Below are 18801 nucleotides of genomic sequence, written 5' to 3'. Positions count from 1 at the left end.
GTCACACTGGTGGTAACACATTCGCAAAAGGGAAGGGGTCCTTTTGTGTTTTACGTGAATTTCTATGAGTTTTTTTTAACGTATATTATTTTTTATTACTATACATTAATCCAACCACCACCGCACAAGGTCTTCAGCCATGTGCAGCAGCTGTGGCCAGGCCCTGAGGCCAACCAACTATAAGCAGCTGACCTTGCTTGTGCATGGCCTTCACCCGTGCATAGCAGAGGTTGCCCACAATACCTGGCCTGTAATCAGACCCTGCGGCCAACTCTCCCAATCACCCAACCCCATGCTGTGCACATCTCTTTGGCTGTGTGTGGCGGGAGTTGGCCGCGGCCTCTCTGGGTGTGAGATTAGGTGTGAGAGGGTGTATCTGAGGCTGAGAATGGCTGTGAGACTGGGGAACACCGAGGGTGCCTCTAGGACTCTCCTGCAGTCCCCCACTATATTTATTTATTTAATTTTCAATATGCCCATATGGGATATCTGGGACTGCAGGGGGAGCCTCAAGGCCTCTCTGCGGTCCCATTGTCCTAGAAAGCAGGCAGCTGCTTTTAACAGCAGCCGCCTGGTTTCTGGAGCAATGCTTTCAGATGAAAACTCCGCTTTTTGACAGCAGGGCCTGTTTGACAGGTTTTGAGAGAGTTTGCTGTGACAGCTGCAGCTGTCAAAATTGCAGCCAAGCCACCACAAACAGCTATGTCTGGGGCGGTGGGCACCACGGAACATAGCAGGAGCTGGCCCTGGGGGGTGGAGGTCCCCAAGGCCAACGGTGACTCCATGATGGGAGCCGCCGTTGGCCTTCCCTCCAATGTTGAAGAAGCCTCGGGAGGTGGTGATCCCAAGGGCTAAGGAGATCTGAAACGAACCCCCTTCACTTTATATAAATAGCCCTGGGCAGGTGGTGGTCCCCCAGGCTGTGGAGGTGGGGGGGGGGGGCAGGTGCCCCAGTGTATTCATTAAATACAGCCAACTCTCTATAAGCACCAATTCTGCACATCAGGTGGGAATTGGACAAATGTCCTGGCCTGCGGCTAGTCCCTGTGCCAAACCCCTGTAGGCACCTAACCCCTTACCTTATACAGCCTTTGGCCATGCGCACTGGGGACTGGCATAACTGCGTCATAACTCCCATAACCACCCAATGCTGTGTTTTGGCCGTGCACGACAGGGGTTGGCTGCAGGGCTTGGCCTGTGGTCAGGCTCTGCAGCCTTCCCCCTCTAACCACCTACCCCCCAAATGCTTCTCTGTTTGGTGGGGATGTAATCATATTCCTGTGCATCAAGAACCAATCTTCAAATTTGGCTGGATATGCACTTGCGGGACCTTTCAGTAAGCTGTCCATCACCCTTGGAAAACGGGGGGGGGAGGCGTTGCATACCACTAATGTATAAGGGGTGAGGTCAAACTGGCAGGGCTTCTAGGCCATTTCATGTACTCCCAGTATCACTACATAAGATATTGCGCTTGAAAGAGCAACAATGCAAACACCTCCATCAAGGATTTCATATACCTTTTCCAGGTGGAACTGCAAGCAAACCACTCTTGCTTTACCTTGGCCATTCACAAGTCATGAGGATTATTTGTACTTTACAGAAGTAAGTGCTTATTTGTTTGGTGGAGATGTGATCATATTCCCGTATATTAAGCACGAGTCTCCATATCAGTGGGAAACACACTCCGGGGCCTTTTAGTAAGCTATCTATCACCCTGGAAAAAGGGTGGGAAGAGGTTGCATATCCCTAATGTATATGGGACGGGCCAAACGGGCAGGGCTTCTAGGCCATTTTACATGCTTATAGCATCACTACATAATATATTGCGTTTGAATGAGCCAGGATGCAAAACCTCCATCGAGGATTACAGATACATTTTCAAGGTGGAATTGCAGAGAAAACACCCTTGCTTTGCACTGATGGGACCACGGGGGAACCTCAAGGTCGCTGTGGTCCCAACTGGCTCCCGGCCTCCTGCGGGAGCCGCATTGCTCCAGCATGCAGGTAACTCCTAAATATGCAGCTCCCTGTTTGCTGGAGCAATCTTTTGTCTGTTTCCCTGCCTTCATTACAGCGGGCAGGGAATCAGATGACAACTCCGCTCCTGACAAGCCGCTTGGTGGGAGCAGAGTTAGTTTTCTGACAGCTCCAGCCAAGAGAAAGCAAACAGCTATCTCCAGAGGATGGGCACCTTGTGAGATAGCAGGAGTCCGGCCCTGGGGGTGGTGGTCCTCACGGCTATTAATGACTCCAGGAGGGGGGCATGCAGCCCCCCTCTTTTAAACAGCATGGGCTGGCCCCTGGGAGGTTGTGGTCCCCGGGGCTCCCCAGCATGTTTTAATATGTGTTTTGCCCTGGGAGGTGGTGGTTCCCGGGGCCAGGAGTCCACATGGCTCCTGATTAGTGATTATTTAGCCCTGGAGTGGTGGTTGTCCCCAGGGCATATAAAAGCCCTAGGAGGAGGGTCACGCAGCCGTTCTCCTTTATGAAATAAAGCCCCAGAGAGGTGGTGGTCCCTGTGGCTCAATGAGCCCAATGGAGGAGGGTCTGCGCTGCCCAACTCCCATTTTTTAGTGGAGTCCCAGGGAGGTGGCGGTCCCTGGGACTAAAAAGAGCCTTAGGAGAGGGCCCTATGCCCCCCTCCTTCATTATGACAAATATCCTCATGCCACCGGGACCTAGCCTATCTGGAGGCTTTTCTGAAAACAAGCGTGGGAAACCTCACTTGTTTTTTTTTTAAAATGTTGCAGCAACTTCACCAATCTGCTGTGATTTGGTGGCAACATTATAAAAAATGCTTTTTAGCCCTGGTGGAGTCTTAGGGGGACTCCAGCACCCATGCTAGTGGTACAGGGTATTACTACCCCACCCTCTTTTTATTTTTTTAACATTTTATTTTGGGACTTGGCTAACTTCAAGTCCCAGAACAGTTCCTGTTTGAAATGTTTGCAGCCAATCAGAACTCTGTATGAGTTTTGGAGGATTCACGAAGTGTTTGCAACTCTAAATATACATTATTATTTTTTTTAATATCACAAAAACTACTGAATGGATTTACACCAAATAACAAAAATGGTGCTTTGTGACCCAAGAGCTACTTTCCTTCTAGTGGTTTCGGCTGTAGTTGTGTTAAAAATTCCTTTGGGAAAGTACATGGGGAAGAAGCATTTTGAGACTCCCCTTTTTCTCGACCCCTGCTTGCCTAATCACCCCAAAACTTTCAAGACAGCAGCTGAACCGACTGTCACATTAGTTTTGTAAATTTTGTTAAGATTTGCCAAACTGCACCAAAGTTATTGACAAACCAAAAAAACCTTTATCTATGGAAAGTAGTTCTTAACTATGACTACTGGCGACTGCCAGTAGGTAAGATCTATATATATATATATATATATATAAAGATATTTCCAGGAGCATTACAAAATTGACATCTCCATGTTTACCTCCTGTAGGATTTTTAGATCATCGACAAAATCGACCATACAAACTTCTTAGCAATCTATATAAGAATACAACCTGAGAGTTTGAAAATTACATTAAAAATACAAATTTAATAAAATGTTATGCAACATTACTCAAATATACAAATCTATTCCACTAAATCTATTTTTATTAACTTTATATGCTTTACAGATCACAGTTTTTCAGCTGATTCAATTTACCTAGCATCTGAAAAAAAGGAAACCCTAAATAACCTACATGAGTTACACCTCTTTGAAAGAGAACAGTATAAACAAATGAGCACAGCAGAAGTACGCTAAATATTGCCCTAGGTGAGGTTGTGGGAGAGCCATCATAATTAAGAATGCCATTAAAAACATGAGAGCACAGTGATCATTCCTAAATTGCTCAAATGAAAATTACAACTATAACACAAGACCTAAAAGAAGCCTGAAACAGCTCTGTTCTTATACTGGAGTAATTATAAAAGAATACACACCTAGGGGCATGTTTATGAGAGGCTTGCTCCAGCCTTGCGTCACGTACTGTGGCACAACGTCAGCGCAAGCAGTAAGTCATATTTAAAAAAATGAAGGACCTTCACAAATGCATCATTTTTTAAGGTTTGTGTACCGCAGAAGCTGTGCTGTATTCAGCTGTGTCAGGCATTATTTAATATATGCAATGTAGGCGTTCCCTGGCAAAATCCAACGCAGATGTAACATAGTGGTATTCATGGGTGTAGCAATGCATCATGCGTGAGAAATGTGTCTGAATTGCTATACATCGTCACACCAGGTGTAGGAAATTACACAGTGGATGTGGTATAAAAACATCAACATCACAAAACACTTTTGCAAGCTCAACTATGCCATGAAGGTCAGCATACTGCAACTTGGAGTAGGTAGGAGACTAATACCACCACCACTGCCACCTCGTAGGCAGCTAAGCAGGAGGGAGCTTGTTTTCTGGCCCCAGCTGGCTACCCATAAAATGGGCCGTACTCTTGATTGCATCTTCTCAAATGATACTAATCTTAGCTGTTTGGGCATTCTGCCTCTGACCTGGACGTACCATATGGCAGTTCATTTTCATTTAAGTATCCCGACACTCCCTAAAGTTACGTAAAACCTAGTGCCTGGCAAAATAATTTGTCTGTAGAATAAGATAGACAAAGACACTTTAGCAGAAAGTCTTAGTTGCACATCACTCGATCTTGGAAATGAATTCAACGGAGCGGTCTCCACTTATCTTGAATGGCTGGGCACAGAAGTCTTAAAACAGGTGCCTGAGAAAGTAATTAAGACCCAGATTTATTCAAAAGCGGCTCAGCTCGGTGGTGCACCAAAAATACCAGCGCTGTGCCACTATTGAAACACATGGATGCGCTGGATTTAGAGGAATACGGCACTCCCCTGCGTTTCCCCCTGCACTGGTGCTGAATTACTCTGCCTGTGCTAATGCAGGCATCCTTGCACCATAGTGCAAGGGTGTCTGCCTTGAGGGGATAAACTGTTTATGTGCAGCAAGGCGTCCCTTCCTGCACATAAACAATCTATAATGGAGATTTAGCACTTCTATGTGTGCTGCAAAATGCAACACACATTGACGTACCAAAGCTACATTTTGGAATGATTGATTATGTGCTAGAAGGGACACCTTCCTGCACCTAAACAATCACCCATGGCATTTTGGTCTTTCTGTGTGCGCTGCTGAATGCAACACACATGGAAAAAGCAAAAAACGAGGAAGAATAAAAGCATTCCTCCTCGTTTTGCCATGCTAACACCACCCCTAGGGTGGTGTTAGCTTTTGGAGCTGCCACAGGTTTCTGATTACTCGTAAATCTGGGGAAGAGTCAAAAGCAATGGGTGTTGCAGTGGAAAATCCACTGTAACACCCATTACACACCCCCGATGCAGAAAACTGCATCCAAGGGGCCCATATTCACAAGGAGGCGTAACGCCACAAAAAGTGGCATTACACCGCCTTTTAAATATAGAGCAGTGGTTAGTGCCACCGGAGCGTCACAAAAATTGATGCTCCGGTGGCGCTAGGTGCTCTTAAATCTGCCCCTAAATCTTACAGGTCACAGCCACTGGCACCTTGGTTTTCTGCTGCTCGCACATCTACGAAACAAAATTGTTGTCGTCTTGAGAGAATTTGGAGACGCGACTAAAGTGAAAAGCACAGAGCTAATTAAAGAAAAGCTATTAGCGACTAAAAAAAGTTAATCTTAGCAGAAACAACTAAGGCCTGATTTAAGAGGGCCTAGCACCATTCTAACGACACATTAGCATCATTTTTTTACGCTAATGTGGGGTTAGATGGGCAAAAACGCTGCCCCATATTTACAAAGTGGCACAATGCATACATTGCACCACTTTGTAACCCTTTGTTCTACATTATGCCTCTGCCAGGGGGCGTTCCTCAGTTGGGGGGGGGGCTGAAAAAATGGTGCCAAAAAATCTAAGAGATTTCTTAGCGTCATTTCTTTCGGCACTTTTAATGCCTGCCCTGAGCAGGCGTTAGAAGGAGGCTCCTATTGGTTACAATGGGCCTCTGGGTGCTTTGCAGGATTAGCGTTAACATTTGTGATGCTAATCCTGCAAATCTATGAACAAGCGTCAAAAAGTTTGATGCTAGTTCCCCTAACTACCGCCATGGTGTGCCACATGTTAGATATGGCGCACACATGGTGGTGTTAGGGGGAGCCTAAGGGGCGCAAGAAAACTGTTGCTGCACTGGGTGCAGCGGCACTTTTCTTAAATCAGGGCCTACATTTTACACAAGAAGAATTGAATCTGTGTTGAACTCTCCAAAATAACTTTTTAAGGTAGACCATTTTCTCTCAAACCCAGCATCCCCTTCCAATAATGTCTTAAGTCAAGGGATGTGTGCTAAACTCGCCGGGTTCTTCAAATTGAAAGTGGAAAATGTATTCAGGAGTTCAGTTCCACTGGCTCTTTTGCCCCGCAAGCTCAACGTTCTTGCCTCTGCAACTGAGCTAACCGCATTTTCGGACTTTCCCTTTACTGAGTACATACCAAACGGTAATGTTGATCGGGCCAGGTAAAATCCGGAGCTTCTTCGGATCCGTGTCCACCTAAGATAATGCAACTTGCAGCCGATAGTCTTGCACCAGTTTTGACAACCTTGCTGAATGTCACCATTTCAACCTCTGTCTTTCTGGATGCCTGGAAAAAGGTTTCAATTTTCCCTTTGATAAAAAAATACTAGTTGGACCCCAACAAGGTGAAAATTTACTATCTAGATACCTAGCAGAGAATAATCTGCTGGAGATAGCACAATTTGGTTTGAGATCAGGGTGTAGTACAGAGACACCATTGTTAGCTACCTTGGAAGAGATTAGAGTGATTAGAATAACAGCAGAAGAAAGATAGAGAACATACGGTGGTCAGTGGTGAGTTTCATTCTAAATCCTTTGTTCTCCCATGTGGGGTTTCCCAGGGATCATCACTTAGTCCCACACCCTTTAATGTATATGTGGCACAACTTACTAAATTAATCCATTCTTATGGTTTTGCTACTGTGGCCTACAATGACACACAGATTGTGATCTCCATTTCAAACAATGTTCAGAAAGTTGGACTTAGAATAAAAACTGTATGAAGGATATCACTAATTGGATGACCTCTAATTGTCAGAAATTAAATTCAGATAAACTGAGGTATTCGTTTTTGGGGTCATTCTTGGTTGCCTCAGGCTTTTGATCCATCTCCAATCGTGGTTACCAAAGTAAAGAATCTGGGGATAACGTTTGATTCTGATTTATCTTTATGGGACCATACTAGCAAATTGACAACAACCTGTTTCTTATTGCTCAGATTGCTTAGGAAAATACTACCATTTATCCCTTATGAGATGCAAAAATCAGTAGTCATTGCTTTGGTTCTCTTGTCTATTGACTATTGCAGTGTTCTTTAAATGGACATTCGGCAATCAGTTCTCAGTAAATTTCAGATGTTGCAGAATGCAGCTGCTCACCTTGTAAAAAGCCTCCCCACATTTGTGTCAGCAACTTAAGCTTTGAATGAACTTCACTGGCTTCCAGGGAAAAAATGGGTGGCTTTTAAAGCTTTCTACTTAGCTCATAAAACTGTTTTGCAATAAATGTGCCCCTTTTGCAAATAAAATCAGGTGGTACAATACAACCAAAAAATTTAGATCCTCTACTGCTTTTCTTTTTACTTTCCCTAGGATAAACAAAATCTCCTGGGGCAGTTGCAGCTTTTGTATACTACCTGTCAGTTGTAGAACCAACTGACAACCCACCTTAGAAGCCAATTAAATATTTCAAATGTTTGAAAAGCTTTGAACTCTTGGCTGTTTTCTCAACTGCTTTAGGCTTCTGGTTTGCCACTATATGCCTTTTTTATACTCTTAGCGCCAAGATACCCGTGGGTATTCGCACGATCTGGAAATTCAAATTCAATTCAATTCACATATCCCTCATTGACCTCAGGGAGGAGGAGGTCACACAGTTCTACAGAGTCAAGAGGGAGCCCATCATGGAATTGCAGGAGAAGATTATGCCAAGTCTCCAGCCACCAACAGCAGGGCCCAATAACATTACAACACATGCCAAATTGATGGCTATGCTCCACATGCTGGTATCAGGTTCCTTCCAAGTCACAACAGCCAGATTGGTAGGAATTTCGCAGGGAGCATTTTCTGACTTTCTCACCTCTGCTTTGGATGATGTAAAACTGACACAGCCAATTATTGTGCTGACAAATATGTCATACACTAGTAAATCACATAGAATGAAATGCAACCAAGATAAGGTATCACAGTGTCCTCATGATCCTAAACTGAACACTCTTTTGCCACATCAATGACATCATGATCAAGGCATGTAAGTACTGAATCACCTACATGGCAAAAACACATTCGTAATTGTGAATTTCAGAAAGTGTTGTTTATAGGCCTGTAGTATATAGTTACCATAACCTACATCAGTTATTCCGATATGAAAATGGCATACATTGGCATACCTATGTGTCAATATAAGTTCAGCACGACACCTTGCCATACAAAAAGCAGTAGCTGTTGTTTGTCAAAAACCTATCACATGTTGGAATTTGATTACATCTACTAAGCACATAGACCAAGACAAGGAACGTAATCAAGAGGATGTTTGGGTCCTAATATCCCGTTTCCCTGCCTTGACATGTCAGGCTGAAGACTATTGTACTCCCCCTCTATGGTGTGTAAATTCTTCCTTGTGTGTGCATTATTGCACAATATTTGCTTAAAAAAATGTTCCCTGGGACTATGAGCCACAAAATCCAGAGGAACTGCAAGAGGATGTAGACAATGATGGTGATATACAGCATATAATGGCTGGTCAGAGGAGACAGGACTTAATAGTGGCTATTTTTTCTTTTGCTTAATTAGCATCAATTGATGGTAACACTGACAGAAACTTTGTTAACTTATAATCCAATAAATACTTTTTTGAAATCATGCATTGTGTTGTCTATGTGTGAATATAAATGTACAAATTGAGTCAGTCACATCTTTTTAACTAGTTGTATGCCTCAACATGTATGAATCATGTTGTCTGAGCTATTGATCAACATGGGGTCACAAGTCCCAAAAAGACAAAATCAAAACAGCAAGCCAATGTGATGCAGAGCACTGCATGAAAGGGATAGGGCAGGGCTGAGACATATCTAGATAGATATGGCCAATTCCTGCCCTCACACTCTTAAGTAGTGCAGTGCAGAGCAGTACAGCAAGTTGTCTTGCTGTGTTCTGCAGCATCAAAATGTGTTTAATTTAGTACTTAGTTAATGATGGGTTACAAATCGCCCAAAAAATGAGTCCCTGGGGCCAACTCCTAATTGTAGTGTATCTCACAAATGGACTAGCATGCAGAATGGCAGCACTTTACAGGAGCAAATGTTGCAACAGATACCATCACAGGCCATGGGTGACAGCTGTCATGGACAGGTGTAGATGTAAAAATGTCATTAGTAGAAAATGTATTCATGCATGTGTTGGGTAACACAAAACAGCAGACATGTAACATCTTTCCTGGACTCATTGATGCAAATACCACATCTGGCCACAGTTGAAACAATACAGATTTCCCATTCTTTTGACAGCAATGCAAGGAAGCTCAAAGGCTTGTAACAAACATATTAGACTGCTGAAGTAGCAATGTATGGCCGTACTAGAGTATTAAGACTAGGGCGATGTTTGTGACCCAGAACATCACATCACGATGACAGAGATTGCAAATGTGTGAAGCGTGCATGTCAAAATCCAAGCACAAATGTATGAGTGCATGCACAATTTCATTGAACGTGGTGCAATGGAGGTGTTGGTTTGGAAATTTCCCCGACATGATAAAAGTACCCCCGGCCTGGGTGCCCAACTGCATAGTTGTGTTTCTCATTATTTATGGTGCATTCCCAAGGGGAAACATGGAATATGCATGTGTGCCATGCTGTAGGCCTGTGACATGGATTGCAGTCTAGTTTGACCAGGAGGGCCACACAAAGACCTGTCCTATACTTGGTATACAGAACTGCCTTTGGCAGGAGTAAGGCAAAGATAAAATGGGTTTGGGAGCATATTGTGTTGTGAACAATAGTAGTGAACATGACCATTCACAGCTGGTTCACTGCAGTGGGGCCTACTGGCTCAATCACCTTCTTCTAAAGTTCTGTTGCTGTGTGTTACATTCACCCCTGTCCAACATCAGGTTGATCTGGAAATGTGTCCATGATAAAATCATGTGCAGAATGCACGTGCCTGTGCAAGATATACAAAACAAATAGGATGAAATGTGGCGCAGAGCACACATTGTTATTGTGTGTGTGCTGGTAGTGTGTGTTCAATGTGAAACACTCTAGTGCAGCACAAATTGACTGTAGAACAGTGTGTGCAGACTGAGAGTGTGTGCTGCATGCCAGTATGCTGTTGGTAGCAGGATACATGTGGATTACAGTATTGGTCACTGAGGCCCATATTTATACTTTTTTAGCGCCGCATTTGCGCCGCTTTTTGCCACAAAAATGGTGCAAACTTACAAAATACAATTGTATTTTGCAAGTTTGTGCCGCTTCTGCGCCAAAAAATGATGCAAATGCAGCGCTAAAAACATATAAATATGGGCCTGAATGTCCTATGACTGTACATTGACTGCAGAAGTGGCTGCCCCACAACATTACATGGAGGAGCGTAGCTTACTTTGTGTGTAAGACATGGGTGACTGGTCAAAACATGAGGATTAGAGGAATTACACATATGGAGTTGGGCTGTCCAGTATAGCTGAAGCTGAGTGGCAGATACACTGAAGAATGGGAGGCCTAGCCTGTCCTCTGCTTCCCCAAGTGTGTGTTGCATTCGTGATACACTACAAGGTTGGGCCTTGAAACATCGCAGGAAGAGAGAGATTGAGCTGATTAGGCCATCTAAAAGAGTGGGACATAGGCCCCCGGATCCAACTTTACATGGACATATGACTGTGGCAGAAGTCACGGTGTGTACTTTGGTAACGCATATGAAAATTGATGTGTGAGCAATCAGCTCTGGATTCCTGACTTGCTGTCCTGCCATGCTGCCTGATTTTCCCCTGGCTAAGTGATAAGGACTGCACACGCATTCCTTGAACCCAGAGTGACCCCAATGGCAATCTGCCTGGCCTCCTGTCATGAAGCCAGTGGGACATGAAACACTTCCAACCACCAAGCTTCAGCACCTGGACACAGCCTCCTGTCACTCTGACCTGCCAAGTGGTGCCACCCGAGCCTTGGACCACTGGAACAAACACCTGGGCCTAAGGTATTTCTTCCAGCAGGTACAAGCTTCTAGTGTAGTTCCTGTACATCACCCCTGTTGAGGGGGTCAGAACCCTGGCATTGCACCAGTAGCATGGATCTGAACCCATGCATCGCCGTCATTGCGTGAAACCTACTGTAGCTGTAGAAGTAAAACTGCACAGTGCATCATCACACAATGTACATTTGCTTAGCAATACATCAGAATGATCTACACAAATGTTGAAAATATGCTGGTTACGCTCAGGAAATTATGCAATGGGTTCGGCAGGCTGTATACTAGGAAGTGTGAAAGTTAGTTTCCCTTTCTGTTACAGTCTGCTAGTCTGAAGTGGTTGTTGTTGGTGTTTGGGGAGTGTCTGGAGGAGTCTTTGCAGTTTGTGGTGTAGTCGGTGTCTTGTGAGTCCCTGTCCTCTGCTAATTGTGTCATTTTTCTGTGTTTTCGTAGACTATTATATAAGTATTTGTCTTTGTATTGTCAGATGTTTGTAACTTTTGGGGGTTTGTAGATTAGGAATAATTAATAGTTTAAATAGTATTATTTTGAGGTTTAGGCCCATATTTATACTCTGTTTGCGCCAGATTTGCGTCATTTGTTTACGCAAATTTGGCACAAACTTAACTCCATATTTATACTTTGGTGCTAGACCAGTCTAGTGCCAAATTTATGGAGTTTGAGTCATTTTTTGTACGTGAAAACCTACCTTGCGCTGATGACATGCAAGGTAGGCGTTCCCGTGCAAAAAATGACTCTAAGGCCTGTGCGCCTTATTTATCCTCCGGCATCAAAATGATACACAGGTGGAGTGGGGCCTCAAAACATGACGCCCAGCCGGATTTGCACCGTTTTTTAACGCCTGGGTCAGGGCAGGCGTTAAGGGACCTGTGGGCGCATTTCCATGGTGGGAGACCATGGAAGCAGTCCACAGGTGCCCTTCCCTGGTGAGTGCATGTAAGTGCAGGTAAGTATATTTTTTTTACCTTTTAAATTTTTTTTTATTGGCTTAGGGGGCCTAACTTGGGCCCCCCTACATGCCACTGTGCCCAATGGCCATGCCCAGGGGACAGAAGTCCCCTGGGCATGGCCATTGGTCAGGGGGGCATGACTCCTGCCTTTGCCAAGATAGGAGTCATTTGCATGGGGGTAGTGCGCCAAAAAATTGCGCAAGTCAGGTTAGAGCCAATGTTTTTTACTCTGACCTGACTTGCACCCCCAGTCTTCCCTTCGCCTCTGCTGCCCAGTTAGAGTCATGTATTTTGCCGCTAACCAGACGCTAATGTCATTCCTTAAATAAGGCACCCGGCTGGCGAGTTGGAATGGCGTTAGCCAGCGGGAAACTTTTTGACGCAAATCTGCCCAAGCGCTGATTTGCGTCAAAAAGTATAAATATGGGCCTTTGTTTTTTAAGTAGGTGTAGGGTCATATCAGGGAAGGATAGGGGAAACAATTTTACTGAGGGAGAGGTTGGGGGCCTCACCTGGCTCATTATGCGCTACCTGCCACACATGGAGGCCTCGGGTAGGGTCAACCAAGGCTACCCCAAAGGACAGGAAATACTTTTGGGAGTGGGTGCACTGGCACATGGATATTGTGTTTAGAAGAGATCACACCGCCTCCAAACTGAAGCATTGGTGGGCTTATGTTGCGGCACATGAGGCTGATCTGGTTGACCTGCTTAGTTTGGAGATTGGAAGTCCTGTAGCTATGTATGTATGTACTATCTGCATGTAGTTATGTTGCTATATTAGGCTAAGCTTAAACATCAGATTGGCTGATTTGTTAATAAGCCTGTTGGATACTGTGCCATGCAACTTGCTTCCAGTGCAAGGCTAAACTTAGAGTGAAATTATTTTAAGCAACAAAAGGCCACTTTGTGTGCCTCAGAGTGTCTTCATAAATCCAGTGTAAGGCAACATAAGGCTAAATGCTGCATTGCTACACAGTGCCCCAGTGGGCTGTTCTGTGGGTTACGCATATGTGTTTACATTGAACACACATGCATTTGGAATAATTTCCAGTTTAACAATGTGTTGCCCTTAGTCTTGAGAATGTCGCTCACATCTGTCTGTCAAAATATTTTCTTAATGGAAGAGGTGGTCTCACACACTATGGGGCATATTTATAGGCCCCTAGTGCCACAGGAGCGTCACTTTTCAGGACTCTCCTGTGGTGCTAAGCACTGCGCCGTATTTAGAAGGTGGTGTTAAGCCACTTTTTGTGGCTTAGCTTCACCTTGTCAGTGTGGCACCTTCCTACGCAGCACTGTGTGTGGAAGCAGCGTGCAATGGGTATTGCTGTGGGCATGCCACAGCAACTCCCATTGCATTTTGACACTTCCTCAAATTTATTAAATTTCGTAAACCTGAGGCAGCAAAAAAATCTAACGATACCCCCACGGTTGACGTTAGCAGGGCACAACCAGAAAAAATACTTTTATTCCTCTTCGTTTTTTGCCTTTTCTATGCGTGCTGCATTTTGCAGCACGCATAGAAAGAGCAAAATGCAGAAATGATTGTTTATGTGCGGGAAGGTGTCCCTTCCTGCACATAAACAATCATTTCAAAATGATGCTTTGGCGCTTCTGTGCGTGCTGCATTGTGCAGCACACACGGAAGAGCCAAAGCACCATTAGTGATTGTTTATGTGCGGGAAGGGGTGCCTTCCCGCACATAAACAATCACACCCCTCAACACAGACATCCTTGCATCATGTTGCAAGACTGCCTGCGTTGGTGCTGGCAGCTGAATTTAGCGCCAGCGTAGGGGGAAACACAGGGGTGCACCGTATTCACTTAAATATGGTGCACCGCCACTTTTCCTATAAATCTAGCCCTGAGTGTCATGCTTCATCCTTGACCATCTCTCCCCACCGTGGTAGGACAATGCCAACAGGGTGGACTCAACCTCTCAGTAGAACCTGCCCCAGAGGGAGCGCTTATATAAAGGATTACTGGATAATTTCAGGAAACCAGATCATGATTAAGAATATCTTTTGGACTCCCGGTGTTGTTTACCTTTATTAATGGTGTCCAAGGATATGGTTAAAAAGGTTCCTACACAGCAATCCGGGCCTAATTACCCTAACTGTCTGCTTTTGCCAACATGTTTCTGCCCGCTCTATGAGCCTTAATCGGTCTGGGGCTTTCGTCGAGGCTGGGGATCCCTAAAGACTAAACCCGGGGATTACTACCCGAGGGACAGAAAAAGGAAAGATAGGGGTCACTCAGGACCTACTTGAGTGGGAAGCAATTCTTGCATATACCTAAACACCTGAAAGAGAGACACAGGAAACAGAAATCATATAACATGAATCTTGCCTCCTGATGGGGATGAGCAATCATGAGCTTATATTACACATGTGAACATGCATGAGTTATAATCACTGCAAAACCACTGCAAACTGGTGTCATACAAGTGAACGTGAAGACTAACATTTTTATTGACTAAGTTATATGTCTCTACACATTTTTAGAGAACCTCAGGAAAATCATAGCTTTCTATGGGGTAATTAGACCCTTTACCCTTTATTTGAGGGGAACCAAGCTTCCAGTCTGGAGCAAAGGTGATGCCCTTTGTAGTCACACACCAGGGGGAGGGTTAAAAACTGTACATTCATGGCATCCAGCATTATATCAATGAGTTTAGTTGAGAAAATGGGCTCTAGGGGACCCTACGGCCGTTCTCCTCGCACCCCTTCTGTACTTACTTCGTCAAAAGGTACATTGAGTGGTTGTACCTAACTCTTCTTGCTGGCAGCTGCTTGTCTGCTGTTCACACAGTGTGACAGTGTCTTTGAAGGCCCTGGGACTGGTTGGTTCTCATCATCAAAACAGCCAAAAGGTCATCCGATGTCCTAGCGATCCAGATAAAGATAAGTGAAAGTAACTTAAAGACAGGACTAATGACCCTAGCATATAAAAAGAAACTGGAGGACGTAAATAAAACATTTACAGAACTTAAGGAGTACTTAACATAAAAAATAACAAAATTTCAAAAGGATTTAAAAAAAAATTCACATGAAAAACTCTACCCTTACTCAAGGGAGAACTTTATCCCAAAACCCTCAGCCCCATCTGATACTTCCCCAGGGAGCAGCTCAGGGTCAGAGTCAGAAGAGCAAATCAAGGCAGAATTCATGACAGAGAAGAGGAAGGAAAAGTAACCGTAGAGGTCATTGGGACTGACCACCAACAATGGGATACTTCTAACCACATAGTGACCATCCATGGGGTTGGACACCAAATTATGAGCTACCACCCCACTACGGGCAACCCCCTCCTTATCCACCATATCAGACAGCATGGCCACACCCAGGTGCTCCTCCTTATTTAGAGAGAGGCCAAGGGTGGGGCAAAGGGAGAAAGAACGGGGTCACATGACAAAAATAAGACCACAGGAAGAGATAGGAGCCATAAGAGAAGAGACCCCCAGCAGCAGCAAGATATAACTTGGGTACAAGATATTGGGGGTCATTACAACCCTGGCGGACGGTGTTAAAGCGGCGGTAATACCGCAAACAGGCCGGCGGAAAAAAAAAGGGAATTATGACCGTGGCGGAAACCGCCAACATAGACAGCCACTTTAACTCTCCGACCGCCACGGCGGTACAGACGAGCAGAGCGCGGTCACCGCCAACAGACAGACGGAAGACAAAGTACCGCCCACAGTATTACAACAGGCCAATCCGCCACCTTTTCCGGGGCGGATTCACTGTGGATAAAAACGCGGCGGAAACAGACATTTCAATGTGAAAACGCTCACCTGAACAAACTCCACGAGGAAGGAGGGCACCATGGAGCCGGAACTCCAAATACTCCCTGCGCTTGTCTTCCTGCTCCTCTACGAACATCAGCAACAACGGCGCCGAAGACAACGGTGAGTACTGCACCTACGACATAGGGGAGGCAAAAGCGACACACACACACATGCAACACCCCCACCCGCAACCCGACCCTCACCCACTACAACACATACACCAATGCATTTCTGAACATCACAGTAACAACCCCCAATCCCCCCGGAAGAATGCTAAGACAAAAGGAAATGAGTTCACCCATTGTAATGTATCAAAAAATAGTAAGCTCATATATACATCAATATATAAACATTCCAAATATATACATCATGATTAGTAGTACAGGTATGCACATTTCAATGTCCGTGGACCACTGGGCCCAAAATGCATGGGCGAGGCCCACACACGATACCTGTCCTGGAGAGAACACTGCAGGGGCATCAGATAGAAATACAACAGGAACCTCAGGGGGAAGGGAAGGGGGACACCTCAGCCGGATGACTGCACTATGCCAGATCAACGACCAGGCTCCATGCCCATTGATGTATCCTGGGGAGTGCAAAGCCACAGTCTCACAAGTCTCTACAGTGGGTGGATTGCCCACTGTACCATCCTGGGGAGTGCAAAGCCACAGTCTCACAAGTCTCTACGGTGGTTTGCCCACTGTACCATCCTGGGGAGTGCAAAGCCACAGTCTCTCAAGTCTTTACAGTGGTTGGGTTGCCCACTGTACCATCCTGGGGAGTGCAAAGCCAAAGTCTCACAAGTCTTTTCAGTGGGTGGTTTGCCCACTGCTGTATCCTGGGGAGTGCAAAGCCAAAGTCTCACAAGTCTTTTCAGTGGGTGGTTTGCCCACTGCTGTATCCTGGGAAGTGCAAAGCCACAGTCTCTCAAGTCTCTACAGTGGGTGGTTTGCCCACTGTACCATCCTGGGGAGTGCAAAGCCACAGTCTCACAAGTCTCTACGGTGGTTTGCCCACTGTACCATCCTGGGGAGTGCAAAGCCACAGTCTCTCAAGTCTTTACAGTGGGTGGGTTTCCCACTGTACCATCCTGGGGAGTGCAAAGCCAAAGTCTCACAAGTCTTTTCAGTGGGTGGTTTGCCCACTGCTGTATCCTGGGAAGTGCAAAGCCACAGTCTCTCAATTCTCTACAGTGGGTGGTTTGCCTACTGTACCATCCTGGGGAGTGCAAAGCCACAGTCTCTCAAGTCTTTTCAGTGGGTGGTTTGCTCACTGCTGTATCCTGGGGAGTGCAAAGCCACAGTCTCTCAAGTCTCTACAGTGGGTGGGTTGCCCACTGTACCATCCTGGGGAGTGCAAAGCCACAGTCTCTCAAGTGGATAGCAGTCTCCACTGGTTCTGGAGGGGGACTGGTGCCCAGAGTGCTTCATCCTGTGCAGGATAGATGGAGTGGATGCATGTCTCCACTGGTTCTGGAGGGGGACTGGTGCCCAGAGTGCTTCATCCTGTGCAGGATGGATGGAGTGGATGCATGTCTCAACTGGTTCTGGAGGGGGACTGGTGCCCAGAGTGCTTCACCCTGTGCAGGATAGATGGAGTTGATGCATGTCTCTACTGGTTCTGGAGGGGGACTGGTGCCCAGAGTGCATCACTCACCCCGTGACGGTCCCTGTTGCGTCACTGCCCCTGCCGCTCATGGGCTAGCGGTGCTTGAGTTGCCGGTACTTGCCCTGTTCAGCGGTGCTTGACTTTGCTGTCTCTGACCTGTTCAGCGGTGCTGTCCATGGCGGTCTTTGCCCTGTTCAGTGGTGCTTGCCCTGTTCAGCGGTGCTTGCCATGGCGGTCTTTACCCTGTTCAGCGGTCTTTGCCCTGTTCAGCGGTGCTTGCCATGGTGGTCTTTGCCCTGTTCAGCGGTGCTTGACTTTGCTGTCTGTGACCTGTGCTGCGGTGTGTGCCGTGGCGGTCCCTCATTGCCCAGCGGGGCTGAGGCTGCAAGGGCCCTCCTGGGCACTGGCTCTGGCGGTGGTCTCCTGACCAGTGACAATAGTGCTGCCCTCCTGGGCACTGACTCCGGCGGTGGTCTCCTGACGATAGTGCTGCCCTCCTGGGCACTGACTCCGGTGGTGGTCTCCTGACCAGTGACGATAGTGCTGCCCTCCTGGGCACTGACTCCGGCGGTGGTCTCCTGACCAGTGACGATAGTGCTGCCTCCTGGGCACTTACTCCGGCGGTGCTCTCCTGACCAGTGACAATAGTGCTGCCCTCCTGAGCACTGACTCTGGGGGGGTCTCCTGACCAGTGACGATGGGGCTGGCGGTGGCGTCTTGGCCAGCGGGGAGGATGGCGGCCTTCTCCGCCGTGCTGCTCTTCCCAGACTTTGGAGACTTCTTCTGCCCCTTCACCACCTTGGGAGGAGTCACAGCTGACTCGACACTCCCCCCGGGACCCTTGTGGGTGGCTTTTCCGGCAAGTGTCTCCCCCCTCTCCCATCGGGCACTGTCCAACTTCTGGTGCTTCATAGGGGGTGGACTGGCAGTGCTTTGGCTCCGTGTCACACTGGCTGCCCTGGTGCTTGGTGCACTCCACATACCTCGAACAGGCACCACTGGTACCGGAATCTTTTTGGCTGAGGTGCTACCACGGGACCTATGAATTGGAGGGGGGGTGATGGGACAGAGGTCAAGGTTGCTCAGGAAAAGTTTCTGATGAACACTGGGACGGGTAACTGGAGGGGGTCTGGGAGTGGAGGAAGAGGAGGTGGTTGTAGGAGGTGTAACTTTTGGTGAT

Source organism: Pleurodeles waltl, chromosome 8 (genome assembly GCF_031143425.1).
Source record: "Pleurodeles waltl isolate 20211129_DDA chromosome 8, aPleWal1.hap1.20221129, whole genome shotgun sequence".
Lineage (NCBI taxonomy): Eukaryota > Metazoa > Chordata > Amphibia > Caudata > Salamandridae > Pleurodeles > Pleurodeles waltl.
The sequence above is the reverse complement of the archived record's forward strand: the minus strand, read 5'-3'. Positions refer to the sequence as shown.